We start from the raw sequence: 23,565 nt of genomic DNA, 5'->3' as shown, positions 1-23,565 counted from the left end.
TTTTTATTACAATTGGTTCAAAAGTCACACTAACTTACGTTAAAATTCCTCGATAAAAACAATATGAGCCTAAGTATTTCTGATTCCAAAAGCTTCAATTACAATAATTTTATTGCTTCGATAAATATTTCTTTTATTTCAAATATTTACAATACCAATTTATCGCAAAAATATGTTGACTCCTTCGTTTTTATTGTGTCTCAATTTCTATAGTCTCGTTATCAGCTTATCGAAAATCACAGCAACATTATACATAATACACAAGCCACAACAAAAGATTGTATATCATAAAAAACCAAGGCGTTTCGGTTAATTTCATTTAAAAATTCAAATACATAAAATAAATAATTTTCATTTTTGTGTGTTATCTTGTTTTATTGGAATAAGCAACACTTCACTTAGAGTATAGAATCTGGCAAAGAACTTGGCATAAAAACTCTATTTTACAATGAGTTCAAGATGTTAAGTTTAGTTTTTTTTAACAATTAATTATTTTATCTTGGACTTTTTTTATCACACATGTTTCTTGTTTTTTTTTTTAATGCCACAGCCTTGCCCTCAAAATAACAAATTGTCCAATCACCTCTAACCTCAATTTAAATTATTCATACGAAAAAAAACTTTAGTTGTTGAATTAAAAAAAGCAAAAAAATATGTCTTTTCTTATTTATTTTACAATTGTTTTTATCTTATCTCGAAAAATTATTTATTAAAAGCAGTACAACTGTATTGTACTTAAAAAGACACAAAACCGCACCCAACTTTTACCGATGAGCATCTCTTATTGAATTGAAAAGAAATAATTGTTGTTGTTGTTGTTGTTTGTTCGATGATGATCATTGATCAATATAATAAATAGACATACATACAAATTAAATAAAAAAAGCCCTATGAGCTGTGACTTGTTGGTCAAAGTCGATTGCAATTGTAATTATTCTCATCGTCGTTGTGCTCTTGTATTTCACTTTTCTTCACATCTTGTACCTATTTGTCGTTCGAATACAAATTCGCAACAAAATGCAGTGAGAAGTGATCGTCGTAGAGTGCGAGCGCCGTTTTATTTTTTTTTTATTTTTCAATTTTTATTTTAAATATTACTCTTTCATTCTCTCTCTCTCTCTTTTGCTTTTAGCCTTTTTTTTTATTCATTCACATTAGTCGTTGGTGTGTCATATCTTGTATATATGGCAGCGCCACAATACAGAATTTGCTGAAACAACTCTTTGAGAAAGAAATAATACAAAAAAAAACAAAGTTTTTGCATTTCCAAAACCCCCGGCCTTACGCAGCAACCATTTACTATCTATACTGGTAATGAGGGGCAAGTATTGGAATTGCTAAAAGTTTAAATACATACTTGTGAAAAATAAAGAAATTTTACGATGTTTACAAACCGAAAAAGCCTCATATTAGTGTGAGAGTGAAATTTCGTCAAAATTGTTTAAACCGTTTTCGAGAAAAATTCAATAACCCAATAATTTTCTATGAGAATATTACTCGAACTTAACGAGATATATGTATAAAAGTAATGGATATGAAAGAAAAGTCATATGAATTTTCTAAATAATGTTAAATAATGTCGTTTTCGATTAGATTCATAGCATTTTGTTTTCTCCTTGAGTTAACAGATGGATACCCAATTCACTTTTGTAAAAACATATAATCTTAAGTTTCGTTTGAACATATGAGGCGTGTTTTTTTGGCAAATCTATCCGTATAGATATTTCCCAAATATCAACAATGAACAAAAATTTATGTGCACCCACCAAGAGAAAGGAAAACTTAAACTTATAAACATTGTCAACATTATATCCGCAGCTTGGTTTAACTTCCATTCCTATCGGCAGCGTGTTGTTTTTGTAATGCATGTAAACACCAACTGCGGATACGGATAGCCAAAACAGCTATAGTTCTCAAAAATATTTCATAGTATTTTCAGTATCAAACTGAAGTGCTTGGCTTTCATCAAGTGCTTTTGCATTTAAAGCCCTTTTAAAGACCTGTTTAAAACTAAAAGCCTATATTCCTTCACTTAGGCCGTGTGTGAATTGCGTTAAATAGTTAACCCCGTGTAAAATTGTTGACGCTATTGAGGTGAATAAAAAAAAATTCAGCTGTATGGCTTACGGCCGATTTCTTCACAGAGTCCTAGCGCTAGTACCGGTCCTAGTCCTAAAGTTAGTACTCAAATCGGTATCAACTCATTTCTTCACCCAAGTACTAAGCCCTAGAACTGTCAGTTTAGGACCGAGTACTACTTAGGACTCGGTACTAGCTAGCTCCTCAAAATAAGCTAGGACCTGGTTATTATACCAATCGTTAGTACTCAACTCGGTACCAAGTGATTTCTTCACACAAGTTCTAAGTCGTAGTACTGTCAAATTGGTACCGAGTTTTACTTAGGACTTCGTAAAAGTTAGAACCTAAAAATCGACAGTCTAGCGACGATAATACTCAATTCTTATTGAGTTTTTGCATTTATTTAAAAATTTTATGAGCATTTTTGAGCTTTGGTGTCTTTTGAGATGTGTAATTTTTGAGTTTATTGAATTTTATTCTAATTTTGGCATTTTGTAATTTGTATTTTTTTTTAAAGATGTATCGCAACAGCAATGCAGTTTTTGAATAAATTATTATGGAACAAAATCGTTGGCACTGCAGAAGATTATCCATTTCTAATAAAAAAACCACAGTTTATGAAAGTATAATTGAAACCACCTGCATACAATTTTCACATAAGATATATTCTATTTTACGGGCATCAGTGATGGCCATCCGACATCTATCTAACAATTTCCAACACAAAATGTCTTTGCAAGAAGATTCTATTTACAAATAGTATTTCAGACTATGATCAAAATTATCTTCATTCAATGACTGCTATAAAACAAAACTGCACCAAAACAGTAAAGATTCAGATTTCAAAAATGTTATTTTTATTGAGATATACATATATGAACTGTCTTTTTTAATAATAAAATAAACTGGTTTGTGGCTTTCTCAGGTTATTGAATTAACTTCGAGTCGTTAGTGAACTAGCTATCAGGCTTGCCGGCACTTATGCACAAAATCGTCACATTCTCGTCGTTCTTGATAGTGAAGGTTCTTGATATAATTTATCTTCTTTTCTTGTTCTCTTTGTTCTTCAATCATCACAATATTTTTTAAATTATTTTAATGTTAATTTCATGAATGGACTTTTTTTTGTCTGTTAATATTTTGTAAAATCTGTTGAAATATCAAAATAAAATATTTCAAGCATCAAAATATTTTCAAAATGACAGTTATACCAGTTTTATACGATTTATTTCTTAGGACCGCGTTGTGAACTTAGATCAGGTCCTATAAATGTGAAGAAATGCTCAGGTACTAACTTTTCCTTAGGACCGAGTACTAGTGCTAGGACCTGACCTAGCTAGACCGGGTACTAAGCTGACTTAGGGCTTATGTGAAGAAATTGGCCGTTATTGTTCAATAATTTTTTCTGCCATGAAACTCCTTTTTAATAAAAAAACAAAACAAAACCATCTGCACAAAAAATTTAACCTTATTTAACCAGGTCCCATAGCCTGTTAAATTTTGAAATTTTGGCCTCAATGTTTTCTTTTTGTATGGATGATTTATAGTTTTAAATTATTTCAAAGTATTCATTCATTTTTACTGAAAGAAATTCCCAGTTAGTTTTTGGTTGTGAACTCTGTACTAGATTTTTACTGTTATAGCAGTAACCAATTTTGTAAGATTTCAAAGTTTAATCTAAAAGAGTCACTGTGGCGTATGTGTAACATTTTTTTAAATTATTTTTTTTTAATGATGCAATTGAGTAATTTGTATGCTTATCAGCTCACATAATAGAGCACTAACATGTTATAGTTGGTTAAACTCTTCAAAACTACTCGAGGGAAGAAGCAGCAATATGAAATTGATCGTACTTAATTGATCAGCAATTGCCATAAAATGATGGCCTTAAAAAAATTTTAATAATTCATTAATAAGTTAAAATTTGTATAACAAAAAAAAAAAATAAATTAGTATGTAGTTCATCTTTTACATTGAATGCTATTTATCGTGTTCCCAGTCTGTCACTTTGTCAGACCAATTTGCTAGTATACCAAAACGTTATGATATTTTTTTTAAATCTACTAAATAGTTCTCTTAACGAGCACAATTATACGACCAAACAAAACACTTTGTGTATCTTCCATTCGAATAAAGGGGAGGAGTGGTGACGATGGGGGGTTGAAGATCATTGCTGCCAGCCATACCATACAACGTGAAAAACAGCAACCGATAGCGGCTTTTAACGCCAACCGCAGTTTCAGTTTCTTTTCTGCTTCGCGCATAGTAAGTCTTTCTCTCGTTGGCTGGCCAACGTCGTCGTCCGACGTTTTCCGATGAAGTTTGAATTGTGAATCTAACACAACAACAACAACAAAAAAAAAATAATAATAAAAAAGAAAAAAAAAAAAACTAAACGTTATAAACTACAAAACTCGTTGTACTTGTTTCCGCTCAAGTGTATTCTAGTTCGTGTGTGTGTGTGTTAGCTCCTCTCTCTTACTCTCCATCTATTTCGTCTCCAAAAAAATAAAAAAAAACCTCCAGCTCCACTCCACATCGACATCGACATCGTGTGTGCTCCATCAAAAGCCTTTGCGCCGCCGTGTGTACTTAACCATCATCATCATATAAGAGTGAGAGAAAAATCTTGTTATATTGTCGTCATTACCACCATTTTTTTTTTGTTTTTTGTCTTTATATTGTTTAACGAAACACAATGCACAAATAGAAAATTTAATTGTTTGTTTAACAATCTCTTATATTTACTGTGTGACTTGTAAAATAAAAAAAATTTGAACTCACCTGCTTTTTGACTAGAAAAGAAGAAGAAGGAGGCAGAGAACCAACCGTACACTCGTATAATAATCACCCAAGGTAGTCGTCCTACCTAAGAGCATAGAATTGAAGAAAAGATTATACAGAAATACAAGTACGTAAAGTAAACCTAATCACAAACGGGCGTGGAAAAAAGATAGAGAAAAGGGGGTCACATAGAGCAAAGGGGGTTAACTATGTACAATATAGGTTCAAGTTGAATTTGAAGTCTTGTACCTGTATAGTTTTATCTTTTTTGTTTTTAAGTTTTTAACTTGTTGAGAATCTACATGAAATTGTTTTTTAAATTTAAGTGCTTTACTGATATGATTGATTCTCCATTAACCACAATTTTGGGTTTTAATGTGACTTATATGTTCGCTGGTAACCCACCTATCTACCATGTGTCTTTTTTTTCTTGTATGTCCCAAATGAGTCAGATTGAGAACAAGTTATGGAAAAAAATCAACAGTTTATTAAAAAAATTCCTTAGTCGACAAAAAATAATAACAAAAAAAAAAATGTCTCCGTGTGATGTTTGGATAGGTCAATTGGCAAAAACTCTCCAATAACATTTTTTTTTATTTTAAATTTTGTTGGGTTAAAAATTGCGTAAAATTCACTTTCGAATTTAAAATTTATGAATTTTTACGCACTTTGTGGTCTAGAGTGTGTTTTTACTTTTTTTATTTTCTCCAAAGTAAAAACCTAGACAAAAACTCATTTGGAGATTTTTAAAGTGGCTGTGGAATTTATATATTGAACACATGAACATAATTTCATAGATGATGATAATGATGATCATCATTGTGGTTGGTGTCCATTTTCATTTCCATTCAATGGTGGAGAAGTCATAGTGACAGTTGTTGTGTGTTGTAGTTGATTGACCGAATACCTCAACACAACTTCTTGCTGTATTTTCCTTTTTTCCATTTTCCATTTTATTTTTTAACTTGTTTTATCAACTCCGTTGTAAAGTGACATACTTTCTATAAAAATTGCTTAGTTTTTCGTTTTGGATTTCGATAATTTTTTTTGTTCGCAAAAAAAAAAAAAAAAAATAAAGAGTTTAATAGATTGTTGTTGGAATGTTGGATTTAGTTTTTTCTTCAACAAAAGAACAAGGCCTTTTGGAGGGTTATGTTAATTTTTTCTTCTTTACTTTTTTAGATAATTTGTTTCAATTTCATTGTCGTTCTCTGACCAAAATGTAAATGAGATATTTGTCTTTTTTTTTAATTGAAGTCAATTGGAAATACGTATTTATGAATAAAATATGACTGTTTGGAAACATAACTATTTTTATTGAAGGCCTTTCAGTCCGGGGAATTATTGGATCTAAATAGTGAATGAAAAGATGTAGAAAACTATGTCTCTATCTTTGTCTATGTCTCGATTTCCTGAGATATCAGCTCTCACCAGGCGGATTTTTAAAAACATTTTTTTTTTTTCAATATCTCATCTCTAGCAATTGAAACATATAACGGGTGTCCCAACATGCAGATCTTGCGATTGGACGACATTGATTTTTTTTTAAGTGAAAGGTCTGTGCAAACATGACTTGAAAGACCCGAATTGGTCTTGAAAATTTCAATAAAAGAGTACGTAGTACTCTCCAGCAAAGCCGTAGCTTCCATTTATGCGATGTACTATTCCATACCAAACCCCAATCTGTACACTATCTTTGAAAAATTGAATATTTCTTATAAAATATCTGTAGTTTCTATCAAAATAACATTTTGCGTGAATTATGGGACATCCTTTAAACTAAATCAATACAAAGAAATGGTTTAAATGAGGTCTTGAGTGTAAAGCTTATATTTATTGTAAAAAATATCTTACTTTTTTTCCATTAATAAAATCTTTTAAAGAAAATCGAATATTTTAAGAGTAAATATTAGTGTTCGTCTCTTTTCAAAAATCAGTAAAAATATAAGTCTAAATGAATTTGATATTGCAACAAAACCGCATATTATGATTTTTTTTTTTCAGAAAAATGAAAAATTGATACATTTTGATCACGAACTGCTGGCAAGTAATAAATTAAAACCAAAAATATCATCTGACAATCTGATACAAATTGCGTTTACTTATACCATTCGTTGTATCACCCGCTAAACATTTATTTGTTTTAACTTTTTTTTTTGCTGAAAGGTTTTTAATTATATTTAAACAAAACACACGCATAATATAATTGTTATGAAAAGATTTTTAATTGATATTATGTTTGTTTTGTATTCAAACTTTAGATCACGTTACTATTCAATTAGAATTTAATTATTCTATATGACACAAATGTAAAACTTTTAAACATGTGATTTGGAAGTATGTATCCAGTTTTTTTCTTTGGTTGTTATGAACATAAATGAGTGTGAAAATAATAGTTCATTAATAAAGAAAAAAAAATGATTGGCCCTCAAAACAACAAAACTATGAAAGTCAACGATGCAATTCTTTCCGAAATTGACAAATTCTCGGCTCATAAGTAAAACAATTTTTATGTATTCCCACAAGGTTCAAATGTTCGGGTCATATCGTCAGCTTAGAGTGAAAACATGCAAACTACCACCGCATACTCCATATACAAATAATTTCAAAAATTGGTTAAAAATATAAATAGCTAAGATAGGTTACATAGAATAATCATACAATTTAAATTCGGCTGAATTAGTTTTTCTGGCTGTGTCCTTTCCCAGTTCTTAATTACCAGTGGGGTTTGGCGAACGTTAAGGTGGAGATAATTGATGACCTTGCCCATGACAGTGAGCTAACCCATGTCCTTGGGAGAACGGTAGAAGGTATAAATTTTCAAAAATTAAGCTTCGCACAAGGGCTTAGGTTAGGTTTAATAGCAAAAGCTATCAGAAAATCAACTGACACACTTAGACCACTTATTGGTTCGTTGTGATACCAAGATATTGCAAGGAATTGCTTCACTAATTAAACCAGTTGGAGCTTTTAAGCGGAGAAGGTTGGAGATGCCAGCGTTGATTAGGCCACTTGCATTTTCTGAAAGGTTATGAGTAGAATGTGTTGTATTGTTTCTCCATCAAAACAACTTCTGCAGAAGTCGTTTGAGACTGTCTAGTTTAACGGAGTGCCTGCCCGTCTATCTAATATTTATTTTAAAGCACTGTCCTAAAATCCAAGAATAAAACCCCGTTGGTTTATCTAGAAAAACTATTAATTTTGAATTTCGTAGTTTTTACACAAATTCGCCTATTTTCAAAAAAAGCCCAACTTTCAACATTAACTGCCAATTAAAAACTATTGGTGCTAATTATTAGAAATATGGCGTACTATTTCGATAAAGCAACACTTAAAGATTGTGTTAGAAGCTTCAAAAGAAAAAAAAAAAAAATATATAGATTGTACAGCTTTTGTGCGATCTTTTACGGTTTGTTACAGAAATTTCACATGAGGCTACAAGAGGTTAAGCATGAGTTTTCACGTTGCGATTGCTAAACACTTCGTTCCATTATTTTAATAAATTTTTTAACAATAAGATTGGTAGCGATTAACAATCTTTTTATTCTATTTATCATCTTTTATCGGCTAAAAAAGATGACTTTCGATTCAGCATTGAAAACGTAACACCATTGGACTTTGTTTCGAAGCTTCTTTCTTTGCCCCATATTATTTCCATTTCTCATATCAAATTAATTTTGAACCACTTTTTGCTGTCTTTTTATCACAAGCCTTTTTATTGATGATGTCATATCAAAAAACCTTCAAGGTAATAAAGTTCTGATGAAGTCATTAGCAATTTTGTTTGCTATTATGTCTAAGAATCTATTACCCGTTAGTTAGTTGATTCATTGATCAAACTAGAATGTCGTAATCAAGAATTCCTCTCAAAGTTAAATAACCTGTAATTTTTTTTGTCAAGATCTGCCAGTCACAAGCCGCCAAGTATAATTTTCTCAATATTTGAGACACACGTGCTATACATTCAAATGTCTCAAATAATATTTTCCATTAGCATAATAAGTCCGCTTACAGTAGCAGTAGCAGCAGCTGCTGCTATCTAATTACTCTATAGAAATGTCAATAATGACTAAAAATGATTTTTTTTTTCAAACTTGAGGTAAAAAAATACAAATTCTAAATGTCCCGATTACGTGATTTTTCTTTGAAAAAAAAATCCAATCAATATAGCGAACGTTTACACTTAATTGGAAGACGAAGTTAAAAAAAAAACTTGAAAACGTCAATTCCACATAAAAGGTGCTAAAGTGGGAAAAAATGAGTTTAACGTTAAGATTTTTATATTCAAAATGCACAACTCATCTTTCGTCTTACTTCACCTTCATTGAATAAAGTTAGAAACTTTATTTATGCCCCTCTTAAAAGTAATAACTAAAAATATCTAACGACTAATTGCAGCAATGACTGTATGTTTGCATGCGTGTGTGTGTGTGTGTTTGTTATTGTGTGCTGACCGGTAATTACTTTCGGTACATGAAGTCGCATTGACAAGCACACACGATACCACATTAAATCGAACATCGCACGACCGACAAACTATACTAACGACAACGACCAACAAAATAACAAAAAATACATTTTATTCAATAAAAACCTAAAAAAAAGCAGAGAAAAAATAAACTAAGCATGTCCCACATTAGAACAAGTATTTGAAAAAAAAGTTGAAGTTGTTGCTGGTTACTGGTTACTGATTACAAGTATACATCGTTAAAGTACCGCGATCTATGTGAGCGCGGTCAAGAACTTCAAAGTCGTGATTCACGCATTTTGCGGTAGGTGCTATTTACTGCTATAGAATAAGTTTGAGTTGTGGCGTTATTTTACATAACGACGGAAATTTTATCAGAGAGAAGGGAAAATGAAACAAAAAAATTTAGCTATAATGGAAAAAAAAGTTCTCAAGTATCTAAATACATGCTCAACCACAGAACATTACGTATAATTCTTGTGAATCAACTTTAAACAATATGATAAAGTTATTTTGAATGACTTAAGTTTTTTTTACATTTTTTTTTTTTTTCATTTATGTATTTCTAAATGTGTATGCAATTAAACTTGGCAATGCCTTTTAAATTTTTCACTAAATAGTGAAAAATAAAAGGTATCCGGCCAGGAAGTTAAAACATATTCGTCCGGTGCGTCGTTAGTGTTGTTGATACAAAAAATGTATATAAAATATAAAATTGCAGTGACAACATTTTACGCAAATGCGAATAAATATAATCAATTTTTGAAGTTATACTTCTTTTCCGGCGTTTGTTTCACATTTTCTTATATTAGCCCTGTTTCATTAGAGGTAGTAGTTTACTCGTGAGTAGAAATCTAGTACAACAACTATACATTCCTATATCCTCGAGTAGAAAATATCGTGTGCATTGTAGTACTAGATCTACTCATGAGTGAACTATGTACCACCTCCAATGGAACAGGGCTATTAGCCGCGTTCAGTTGAATGTGGTAGAGTTCTTAGAAGTAGATGACAAGTAATGATCTACCTAGTACTACAAATAATAACACATGATCTTCTGCTCAAATAGATAGGATGTGTGGTTGGTAGTGGGTAAAGCCAGAACTATAATTGTCGGATCGTCGGATGCAAACGGAGGGGAACAGCGCTCGCACCGCACTCGACGAATGAAAACTTATCGAAAATACAAAGAAAACAACAACAATTGACAGAAGCTTCCGACTCCATCCGCCAATTATAGTTCTGGCTTAACTGTTGTTTTTGTGTTACGTTTAAGATTGATCAGATCCAAATCCACATGAATATTAAAACACGGCTAATATATTATACTTCCATATAGCAGGCCTAACATAGCTAAATATACATAATTCAGTTTTCAGATTATGATTGCCATTAAAACGCCAAGGGGAAGGACTAAAGCTCATATTTAGTTCAGGACATTTTCTCACATGCAAAACTATATGCATCATCTGTCAAATAATTTCGGTTTAAAGTACACATTTTTTGAATGTCCTAACATTACTATTTTTTTATTCTTTAATTATTATCGTAAGATAGTTGTTTTGTTAAAACCCATCATAAATATGCCCAAAACATTATTTATTAGCCCTCCGTCTATGGATAAAAAAAAAATATATTTATCATGAAATCAAGTTTGCCATAAAATTCATCAAAACACTGTTGTAGTAGGTACTTTGTACCTGTTCTTAAATTATTATTATTTATCTTATAATCTCCTCCTCACATGGTTTTACCGCTTTTTCTGTTGTTACGGCATATTGACATCATATCACTATATATTAACTTAAAAAAAAAAAAAAAAAACAACAATAATAACTCATTAACTTGTAATAATTTACATAAATTAACAACTTGTTCTTAAAACTTTGTAACGTTGTTGTACATCTACATAATATACAAGTTTATTTTTAATAGTTCGTTTTGTACTCATTCAATATTTTAAATTGACTTAATACAAACGGTATGGTTCCAAAAGTAATTGTCGTTTATTTAATTAGAGTTTTTGACAAGATAATTATTGTAACACTGCTGAGTTACTTAACTGAAAGATTTCACACCTGTTGACCTAAGAAAATTGGTTGGCATAGGTAGTGCATTTTATGACTTATGAGACATAAAGAAGAAAAACAAGTTTAATGACGTAATTAGTTGAGATTGAAGTCATTTAAAAAAGGGGTATACACGAGATATTAATTTTATCATTTTTGTTGTTGTTGTGTAACTGGAAACTGTACCGTGAGATGGCACGTGATATCATTATACCTACATACGTTTATGATATCGTGAGATAGACAACTTCTAATTTAAAAAAAAAAAATAAGACATTGTTTGATAGAATTAGATAATAGCTTTTCTTGAACACTTTACTATTTACTCACATTTTTATAACTTGTTAAATACGAGTATGTACGTAATACATCAAGAATATGCATTCGGAAGAAAATCAAACTTGAAACTACAATCGAACTGAACATTTTGATGATAGAGAATGAGACAAAATTGGATACCATTATTCTATTTTGCCAGTTCTTAATAAGTTAATAATTTTATCTTTTTTCAATCAATTGACATTTTCTTTAAAAAGGACATTCCGTCCCTTTCGCAGAAACCTGACATTTTGATCTGAGTTAATGCATTAAAAATTAAACAAAAAAAAAAAGAAGTATCGTACCGGCTTTAGCCTCAAACCCTAAACTTCAATTAAAGTACTAGATTCTCCACATTTAACCTCCAAGCTTTGAAGCAACTTCAACTATGCGCGGATACGTCCGACCGGCATTTATTTTTAAAAATATAATATTGTATCATTTTTCTTTGCTCATCTTTTGTTGGAATGTGATTTCATAACAAAAGATAACCATTATAATTGTATCATTGCGCATACATAACAATTAAATAACAATCAACACAAACAATGAAAAATAAAATAATTGTAGTAGAATATCGTTTGGATATTTAACCTCGACCTACATACTACACACGTATCGTATCATCCGCCGATATGTGTGGTGTGCGATTATTTATTATTTACCACTTAGCCAATAGTCTGTTTACCTTTAATCATCTATGCAATCTAAATAGCAAATAGCAACTCAAATTAAACGAGGCATAGCGGCAACCTTCTGCCATTACCGAAATAATTAAATCATAAATAAACTTCCTCTATATTTTTTTTGCAAAATTGAGATAATAATTTAAATGGAAGAACTTAGGTACAGTTTACATTTTAAACTTTTTTGATGCATGCTACATACTGATGAAAAGTCTCACTTAACGGTGTTTCTAATCGCATTACTTTTGCCAACTTAAACATATAACCTGATGTTTAATTACTTTTTAACACGAAAATCGCAAGAAGTTAAGTGTGCTGTCTGCTTTATCTATGTAAATGCGGCGCAAATCACATCAAGGATGCAGCCAACGTAAAAGATTTTAGCTTCTTTTACTTTTTTTGTTGTCATTTATAAATGACAAGATGTCGTCAAGATACATACATAGTTGCGACAGTTTAATTTCGAATTTTTACTCTTTACTTCGAAAAAAGACAATTCCTGTCACTTAATTCCTGTCATTTAAATATCTGCTTTTAAGAAAACAAAAAAAGCACTTAATTTGAGCGTCCAATCTTGTTCCAAAATCAACAAGACTATTTTTCACTGTTTCCTCTCTCTCGCATCTATTTATAGAAATTTATCGTGTCTGGTGTATTTTCACTTTTATTTTTTGTTTTTGACTGCCATCGTCGTCATTATACGGTGGTAGTGTTTCCCCACTCCTCATTTTTTATTGCATTGTATTCTTCGCATAAATCACAAAGTGGAATGTTCGAATATGTGTCAAGTTTAATCGGTTTTATTGTGTGTGGATGATGGTGATGGCTTTTGTTTATGTGTGTAAAACGTCAAATTCTTCGAATTATTTAAACTGACAACCACAACTTCCACTGAAATTCATTGTTGTTCGAAAAAGTTGTTGGTTATCTAGTTAAGGTGAACAAAACAGAGAAAAAGAAACAAAATCATTGCCATATCGGAAATTTATTTTTATTTTGGCAATGATGACATCATTTTTAAACGCCAATTTTGAGTGTTTGTCCTGCTTTAATGAATATCGCAAAACTCAGGTGTTATTGAATATAATTCGAAAATATAAATTAAAAATGCTTTTCTATAAACTTGATCTGTCAAAATATTTCAAACACCTTGACACTTTAACCAAATACGTCCTTTTTATTTAATGCATAGAAAAAATTAAAAAAAAAAGAATAGTAATTATTATTATTAGAGTGCTGCTGGCGTGCGTCAGTCATTTAAAGTACCCCTCACAATTTTGTATTATTATTATTTTTTTAATTTGAATACATTTTAAGTTAGAACTTTGACAAGTGGTTTACCCCTTTCAATATTAAAAAAAATGTACATGTACAAAAACGATGCTCGTGCTTATATTGCCGTTTAAACTTACGTTCATAGAAAACAATTTTTATGAGCATTTTAATGGACACATGGCGAGTTCAAGTATAAACATACGAGTGCAGCAGCAGTTGTTGAATATGAATATAAATCAATTTTATTACATTTTTTTTTTTTTAGTAACCCGTATTATTCGGATGCTGTAGATTTAATTGTATGACGAATGACGTTTGATGATTATTATAATGAGATATGATGATGATATTGATGTTGATGATTATAAAATGTTCAATTATACGGACATATGTATACCTACGTGTGGCCATAGATTAAAATTCAACAAGATGTCGTGACTTTTAAACTTACTGTTAGCCTTGTTAATACGTTAGGTAATGTTGCAAGTTTTAAGAACATTGATACAAATTGGAATTAGTGAGCTTACTAGACATTTTTTATGATATTCAATTTTTAATAAGCTTTGCTTAAAATGTTCATTTTTATCGCTGAATGCTTCCATTCCACAGTTAGTGTGCTATGACACACGTTTTTCTTTCCAACTGATTGATTTTCGAAAACAGTCATGACTTTTGAATCACCGTGTAATAGCAGACTTAAAAGATAGTGTGATATGAAGGTGTACTTTTTTTTATCTTTTTTGTTCTAACAGTTTACAGGAATTTGTATTTTTCTGGTCTATATATTAGTTCTGTTCCTTTGGGAGGTGTTAAAGGACAATTAGTAGGTAGTTTACTACCGATTTTCAATGGAACTTTCAACGAAATCAATGTAGTTCCAATCTACTTGGGAGGAAGATCAGGATTTGTTCTAGAAGAAAATGTACTAGATCATCTACTCATGAGTAAACTACCATTTTCAATGGAACGGGGATATTAGCCGCGTTCGTTTAGAGGTGGTATAATAATAATTTGTAAAAGTCTAGTACAACAACTATCATTTTGAGCAGAAGATTTTGTGTTGTTTGTAGTAGGTACTAGATCTACTCATGAGTAATGTAATACCTCCAAGGGAACGCTGCTGTTGTTCTAGTTTTTCTCAATGAAACAGACCTTAAAACTTTTAACAAGAGTACAATCACCCTTTTTAAGTAATGACAAGACAAGTCGTCATAAAAGAATGCTCATTTTTTGGAATTATAAATCTGACAGGAACTCTATTACCAGTTTTCAGGAAACACTGTATTCGTAATTTATGCAACATTTCAAGACTTATTCTGGGTAAATTACATAAACCTTTTCAAAACAATACATTTTTTTAAAAAAAGCTAATACTAACATACGACATTTTACTTAATCAATTGATATCAGTCGTTAAAAATAAATTGACGAGATGTTAACACAATGATCATAATGAATTTTCAAACCTGTCATCCAACACATATCAGACACAAATAGCTTTTGTAGACATAGCTAGCTGTAAGCGGATTATGATGATTATTCATGTTACGCAGATAAAAAAGTACAACAATTTATGTCACAACAAAAACAATCGTCAATTAAACTGGGTGTGTTTAACTCATGACTCTTTAAAAAATCATCTATCTCACAAAAAAAAAAGCCAAATTGTAAACACTGTTTCTATGCAATAAATTTCAATGTTTTACTAATCAATTGCTATTTGTTGTTTTTTTTTTCTTCTTTTCATTTAATAATTAAAACTCATTTATTGTTTCAGTGTTGAGACTTTTTTTTTTTATTATTTTTAAACCTATAAACCTTGAAATACAGAAACAAAAAAAAGAAAATAAAACAAATAAAACTCAATCAACCGATTCATCGCATTGCGTGTTAAAAACCGCATTTTCGTGATGCTTCAGTTGAGTAATGGAAGAATACATAGGTTCAATGTATAAGGTGGTTGTGAGTCCACTTGTAGTCAAGACAGTGATATTAATATATCATCATATGGAGAAGGTGGTTTTTTATTTTGATGTGTAATTTAGCAGAAAATTATTTCAAGACAATTTGGAGAATTTTTGTTTTTGTTTTTAATGCAATAAAGGTACATTCATAAGCACATCGATTGGTTTTGGTGTTTCAAGTGTTTGATTTGCACAGACATAAAAACACTTCGATGTCTTAATGAATCGTTTTGACATTATAATAATTCGTCAAACAGATTTTGTTATATGTTTTTACGTCCATTAGTATTAAGAATATCTAATTTTAAAAGTAAAATATAAACAATACAGGCCCAAAGATAGATTCTTGTGGTACCTTTGATTATAATCAAAAGTAAAGACAAACTGAACCAATAATTCCAACGACAGACGAGATCGAAAATAATAAATTGAAATGAAACTTACAGGGTTGGGAAAAAGAGATAATTAAAAAAATTATACAAACAAGTCCAGTCAGTCTGCAATTACAAAAATAAAGTTCCCCTTGATCATGATCATGATTATGAGAGAAATGACCAACTACATGTGAATGTACCTTAGGTAAGCTTTAAATGAAAAAAAATTGAAAAAAAAAATTCAAATGACGAATAACTTTATGTAATTGGTGTGCCACTACTAACTGAACAGAACCACTTATCTCGCACCTTTTTGCTAAAAATATAAAAATGATTTCATCAGATTCGCCAACGAGGAGAATATTCCCTCATTTTGTGTTATGATTTAAGCAAATATTCTAAGATAAAACGAGGCGGGTGAATGCAAATAATTATTTGAGATGACGGCAATGATAGGAGGCAGCAGCAGCAGTTGCCGGCATAAAAATACCCAACTTTTCGTTTTTTTCTTTAACTTTTTGTCCAATTTATCAGACAAAAAGAATAATTATAATAAAAAAAAATGAAAAAAAAAAAAAACAAATGAGATTGCAAAATAATAATCTCCATTTCAGAAAGCGGCGGCATGTGGGTCACCTGAGCTTGTCACTTAATTGCTGTATACGTTAGACTTGGAACAGATGAAATAAAAACCCAATACCTGTGTTTTTCTAACAATTCAAATAAAAAAAAACTCCATTGTTTTAGAATCAAGTGGAAAAAAATGTGTAAATCACGCGATTTTCTAGAAAGAAAAAAATTTAAGCGAATAATGAACTTGGTATCTTTTTATATATTACTGTTTTTTAGAAGAACTTGGCTCTTTTTTTAAAACATTTATGTTTAGTAACAATAATACATATTCTTAGCACTTTGCACTCTGATAAACTACCAGCTCTGTCATTCTACCAAGGTTCAAGATTCTAACATTATCAGAAGTGCTGTATAATATTTGAAAGAATTCAATGGAAATGGGGTTGCTACCACGCGCCACGCCCCCTGAATTGAAAAATTCAAATTTGTTTCTTTGTATAAACCAGTAACTCTATACTTTTTTTTAAGCAAGTTTCAAGGTTCTACAATAATCAAAAAAGCTGCAAAATGTTTCATATTCATTCAGAAGGGCCACACCTCCTTCCAATTATTTTGGAGTTATAATTTTACTAAGTATTTGGAGAGTCACATTTATTTTTCTAGTCTGTATGCAATTTGAATTAAAATTTTATTGGCTTTCCTCCAGAATCTGTCCCCTGGATTTCTGAAATGAAATTCAGGGCATCTGCCTTTAAATCTTCCAAAATCAGGAGTTGCCGCAGGGAAGACATTTAGGACCTCTTCTTTTTATTTTTCTAAAGATGCCCCATTGAGGCTATATGAAGCTATTCATACGTTCGCATAAAATTCTTCTTTAATTTTAATACAATTTTAAAATGAGTACACAAATTATAGAAATCGTTTTGGAATACAAAAAAAATAAAATGCACGTCTGGGTCGCACGAACTTGCTCTTAGAGTTAAGGTTGCTTAAATTTTTAAGACTTTTTATATAGAAATTTGGAAAAAAAAATAAAATTCGTTTTTTAAAAAAATAAAATAAAATCTGAAATCAAATTGCCCTCCAAAACAAGTATGCAGTTTTAATTGATATGTTAAAATGCATTTTTAGAAAAAAATTTTCAAAATCGTTAGAGCCATTTAAAAAAAAAATAAGTTTTTATAAATAATTTTTTGGAAAAAATGTTTTAAAATAAAATTGGTATGTCTTTTTGTAGAAATTACTAATCAACATCTAAAAACAAAATTTCAAAAAAATTCAATTTTGTTTTCGAAAATTTGATTTTTAAAAATCCAAAAATTATTTTTTTGGAAATTTGTTGTTTGATTTATATTGTATAAATGCTTCTTCACAAAAAGTTTCGTTGAAATCGAATAAGCAGTTTCGGAGATAATCGGATTTGAAAAAAACGGTTCTATGGCAGGTACCGTTAATAATGATTTTCCAAAAAAAAAAATTTTCATTAGAAGATAGACCTTGGCTTAAAACTAACATTTGAATTTTTTTAAACAAAATCGTTGGAGCCGTTTTCGAGATATTTCAATTTTACTAAAATTGGTATATGACAAGTACCGTTATTTTTGGTCCAAAAAAATTAAGCTACGTACCAAGTTTGACATCAATCGGTCCATCCGTTTAGGCTGTAGCTCCTTATACAGACAGACAGACAGACGGACTTCCGGGACCCACTTTTTTGGCATTCTCTACCATCGTAATGTCATGGAAAAATGTTATCTCAACTTTTTTTTTGTACGAATGCATAACTTGATACATATGTATATAGTACCTATATCGCAAGTAAAAATAAAAGACGTGTATTACCAAAATCCTTGTATCGATTAGTTATTTCTCGATAAAAAAAAACATTTATCGATAAAATATGTTCATCGATAAAAGTTATTCATACAAACAAATTTCTTATTGTTGAGAGATGTTGTCTATCGATTGGCTATCGATAAAAGTTAGTTATCGACAAAAGTCTGTTATCGATAAAACTCAATTGTTTTTTAATCCTTAATAATATGACATTTACCTGTAAAAGTTATTTAACAGTTAAAAATAAGGTCAAAACTTTTGATCGATAAACATCGTTAATCGATGAATAAAAACATCTTCTAAAGGCCCAAAATCTTACAGCCTAAAAAGTTTTAAATATATTTTCTTTTTCAAAGCTATCATTCCATTTCACATTGAAATGAATCAACACATTAATAAATTGTCATTCGGCCTTTATAAAGGTCACTGGCTTTAATTTTCTTCCATTCATAAATCACCACAGTACATAATATGAAAAAAAAAAAAAAATACTTCATCTTACTCCCGAGAGTCACATTTTATCGATGAGCCGTAATTAACTGAATGAAAAGTCAAGTCAATCATAAAAAAAAAAAGAATTAGATGTTGGCCTCATTTTCAAAGCCTGATGATGATACAAGTTACTTGTCCGGTTGTCCATATAAATTATGCTGACGATGACTTTTGATCCAAAAAAACAAGTTGCAACAATTTTCTTAATCAAATCGATTTAATTTTTTTTTCTTGCTTATTTTTTTTTCATTATTAAACAGGAAATTGTTAAGATATTGTATAGATAGAGACGCCAATGTGCATTTATGGCTTTATCAATCAAGCAGTCTAAATAAGGCGAAAGTTTGAATCTGTGCTGCTGCTACAAAAAAAAAGTATCATTTTACTTCTCTCTTTCTCTTAAAAAAAAAAATTAATAAATCGATAGATTTTTATATCAGCTTGGAGCAATGATTGTGACAAATGCAACTGCAATATTGTATTACTGTCTGTGTTATATTTAAATGGGAAAACAAGCAGGGGTGAATTAAATAAAAAAGAGGGTTTAAGTGTATCAACTAATAAAATAATTGTAGCAACGCAAACGATGTGAAATAGGAAGATAAATAATCATACAGCATGACTTTCTTTTAAAAACTTGTAACGTACGAGTATATAACCTCTCCTATCCATTATAACAACTTGGTCACAAGTTTAAAAAAAGACAGACGAAAGCTGATCATTTGCTCAATAACGACCTCCAGTAAATACGTACATTAACAACTACACATAAACATTGTTATAGAAGCAAAAGTCTCTCTTTCACTATTTATTTATTCCCATCAGACAGTTAGATGTGCGGCTTTTTTTTTTGCTTGCAGTAGCAGCAACACCACAATTACAATGAAGAAAAAGTGAATTGAAATACTTGCCCACATTTTGATTCCGTTTATGACGACTTTTTTAGTTAGTTATTTTTTTTTTTTTTTTGCTATATCTGTGTCAAGTTTACTTAAATGATTTTCCGCACAGCATCTTACATACAGAAGGAAGTTAAAGAAGAAGAATAGATCAACAGACTTATAATAGTTAAGCTTGTTGATGCGCAATGATTGACAGTTTAAGGCTAGTATGTTAGTAGCCTGGTCATTGGGTATTGTGACATTTGTATTGACTTAAACTTTGTGACACTTTTACACCATATTTAATGGAAACTGATTGTGTCCGTTTGAAAGTTAGTTTTTTTGTAGTTTTTCAAGGAAAAGAGGTTTCTATTATGGAGAAACTCTCAGGAAACTTCTGTTTGATAATAATAGAAGGACCGTGAACAGATCTGTTTGACTATTTGGTTATGCGGACGTCTTATCCCAACATTGAGTTTTTAAAAGCATTTCTTCAATCTTGTTCTGGAGAAGATAGTGCGCAAAGTAAATATGTGCACGAAAGAGCTGCCAACAGACAAAAAAGGTCAACGATTCAATTATTTGGTTATGCAGACTGCTAATCCCAAACGTTTAAACTAGATTGATTGGAGGGTGAACATTGTTGATAGCACGCAGAACAAATGCAGACCACAACTGTCAAAATAAAAAAGATTCGACAAGTATTTTTTCTATCTTGTTCTGGAGAAGATAGTGCGCATAGAAAATATACATACGCACGGAAGTACTTTCAATAGATGGATGGTCAAAAGATCGTTCAACTAATAGGTTGAAAACTGTTGATAGTGTGCAGCGCAAACTTTTGCACTGATTCGTAGAAATACTAGGTTATGCGGACGTCTCATCCCAATTGTAGAATACTTGAACATTGATGATAATTGATTATGACAAAACTATAAACAAAAACTGACAAAAACCTACTGTTGATAACTTTAGTTTCGAAGTATCCAAGGATTTTTAAGTAAATACCAACCCTAAATATTAGCGTAAGTCCAAAATCTGGTAATGCAAAGAATACCTCTTATCTGATACAGTCAAACCCGCTTAAGTGAAACGGCAAAATGTCACAATTTCTCTTTCACTTAAGCGGGTTTTTCTCTTAAACGAACCTCTTTTAAATGAAAAAAGATTTTTGGGGATGACAAAAGTGTTTCAGATAAGCGGATTTTTCTCTTAAGAAGGTTTCTCTTAAGCGGGTTTTACTGTACTTATAAATTTAGAGAAACATTTTTGAACTTTTGTCTCCAGTTATAGAATCGTCCAGTCAATCGTCATAATCTCCAATGTATATTTCTTTCATACGGAAATGTACAAAATTCAGTGTAGGCTCGTTGTCTAAAATCAGCTGTTGTTCAGAAAAACCTTAAACTATTTCATCACAGTCTTGTCTATAAGTACACATCAATTTCCGGTGTATCAGAAAATTATTCCCACACAAATAGCGACCTTAAACTTGTTGTTTATTTTTTGGCAAACCATTTTTTTTTTTTTTTTTTTTTTGTATTTAGGTATGAAAGCTTCTGATGAATACAATCTCTTTATACTCGTTCAGCTTAAAATAAAATTGAATGGTATATATGCCTCCTATACAAAAACTCAATCGCCCCCTATCTAGTTGGACACGCTTTTATTATTTATTTATTTGAATGTCGGCCAAAAAAATAAAAACGAAACTACACAAATCATTCTAATACCCGACAAGCATTAGTATACCCTGGGCACACTCTTCTTGCCCCTATTTACTCGTGGTTGTTCCAAATTGATCGCGTCAACAATTAATCGGAATAGCAATTAAAACAAATTTGAGGAGGGGAACCCGCAAGTAAGAAGAAGAGTATTTTTATGAATGAAAACTGAGGAACTAGTAGAGCAAGCAAACATACATCATCTATTTTTAATCTCTCTAATGCCTCTGACCTTTGTGTGGGAAAAAAAAAGAAAAATGAGGGATGAATGTTGAATCAGGAGATCACGTTAGTACATAATCTTTTTGAATTTTCGATTAGTCTATTTAAATCAGTGATGAAACGTATGTAGTTAGTGAGGTTACGACATTGTTGTTATCACTTTTGCCAACAGGTGGTGTATAAGTTCAGTGGAGCTTCCGAAAAAATGTGTGTATGTATTTGTTTTTTTTTTTTTACTTTCGTAAGGCAGATTCTTACAATTTTCAGAGTTCAGAATGCTATTGTTTAGAACGTGATTTTCAAAGAAAAAAAAAAAAGAGCACTGTTTCGCTATTAGAAGCTGCTTCTATTGAAACGAAATTTCAACTAAAACCCGATGCACACTTGCATTATTTATCCCAAAACACCGCATCGTCCTCCAAAAAGTTTGCCAATAGGCCATAATATTCTGTGGTAGGGTAATAAGGCCCATGCCAAACATAGCTGAATTCAGATAAAATAGTACCTGCTGCTAAAAGTTAAACATATTTGATTTCATCAGAAAAATTTAACCTGTCTAACTTTACAAGTTGCTGAAAAAAAATTATCAACTGAAGATAACACTGGTTTACAAAATTAAACTTTTTTTTTGTTGCGTGAACAAAAATATACTTTTCTGAAGGTTTTCGGTGTGCTGAACTTGAATCGGAAGTCAAAAAAATTCTAGCAGCTCCCGTTTTTGAGATATTACCGTTAGAAAGTGCAGCACTTCGGACCTTATTCTTTTATATAAGGAAAATTGTTTGAGCATATTTAGTAACGGTTTTTATAAGAACTATTTACCACCTTTTTAAATCTGTTTAAATCTCTCCGATATCTTTTTTACTTCCCGAGATATCCTCAGTTGTTTGATATTTTTAAAAATTTTATAATGTCATTATCTTCTTTATGATATAATGAAGCCAAACCCACTGACTTCAGTTTAAGATATCTCGGGCAATACATAAGATATTGAAAAGATTTAAACAGGTATCGAAAGATGGGAAATAGTTCTTATAGAAACCGTTACTAAATATGCTCAAACAATTTTCCTTATACAATAGAATAAGGTCCGAAAAACTCAAAAAAACGTTTTTTTGCATTTTCTAACGGTAATATCTCAAAAACGGGAGCTGCTAGAATTTTTTTGACTTCGGATTCGAGTTCAGCACACCAAAAACCTTCAGAAAAGTATATTTTTGTTCCGGCAACAGAACCCTTGTTAACCAGTGTAATGAATGAGAATCGAATTTATGTTATCACATCAGACTGGTTCATACCAGTCTGATGTTGCTTTTTCAATTCAGAGATGGTAAACGGTGAAGCTTCAAGCAATCAAGCAGGGAAATTGAAAAACAGGTAACCAATTGTTTGAATTGGCAACGAAGTACTGTAAAACAAACTTTCTTCCACTTAAGTTTTATTTATGGCAAAGAATTAAGTGTTTTATGGCAAGACTTATTATATTTTCATATTGTATTTACTTAGCGTCACCAATATTATCGCCCGAATGCGAAGGTTTAAGACAATCGAAGCACAAGTTTTTATCAGAAACATTTAATTCAGTTTCTAGCTTGTAAAATTTTGTAATATCATTGTTTTATTTTGGAAGCCATTGACGGACTATTGTTAGCTCTCAAAGTACTGAACGTCAAAATTCGAACGATAAATCAATGATAAGTTGAAATCTTATCAACACTTCACATTCCTATCGTTTGTGTTGCATCAAATATGTCGTCATCTTTGTAATGCTTTTTAAATAACTAGAACAATGTTATCAAGTTAATACAATGGACTTAGAA

The 23,565-nt window shown here is 30.8% G+C and overlaps 1 protein-coding gene across 3 annotated transcripts in view; it reads left to right on the top strand.

Moving 5' to 3' along the window:
* The window catches only part of LOC129912656 (moesin/ezrin/radixin homolog 1), a 53,902-nt gene that overhangs the window by 4,705 nt on the left and 25,632 nt on the right, over positions 1–23,565 (top strand). Inside the window, exon 1 of one of the 3 annotated variants that reach the window (XM_055990999.1) lies at positions 4,339–4,694. The exons of 1 other annotated variant lie outside the window; for it this stretch is intronic. The gene's annotated coding sequence lies outside the window, so the exon portion shown is untranslated. Of the gene's footprint in view, positions 1–4,338; positions 4,695–4,878; positions 4,991–23,565 lie in introns of those variants that run through there. One more of the 3 variants, XM_055991002.1, reaches the window with a different exon arrangement.

The sequence above is a fragment of the Episyrphus balteatus genome, chromosome 2 (assembly GCF_945859705.1).
Source record: "Episyrphus balteatus chromosome 2, idEpiBalt1.1, whole genome shotgun sequence".
Taxonomy (NCBI): domain Eukaryota; kingdom Metazoa; phylum Arthropoda; class Insecta; order Diptera; family Syrphidae; genus Episyrphus; species Episyrphus balteatus.
This window is presented reverse-complemented; position numbering and strand designations above follow the sequence as displayed.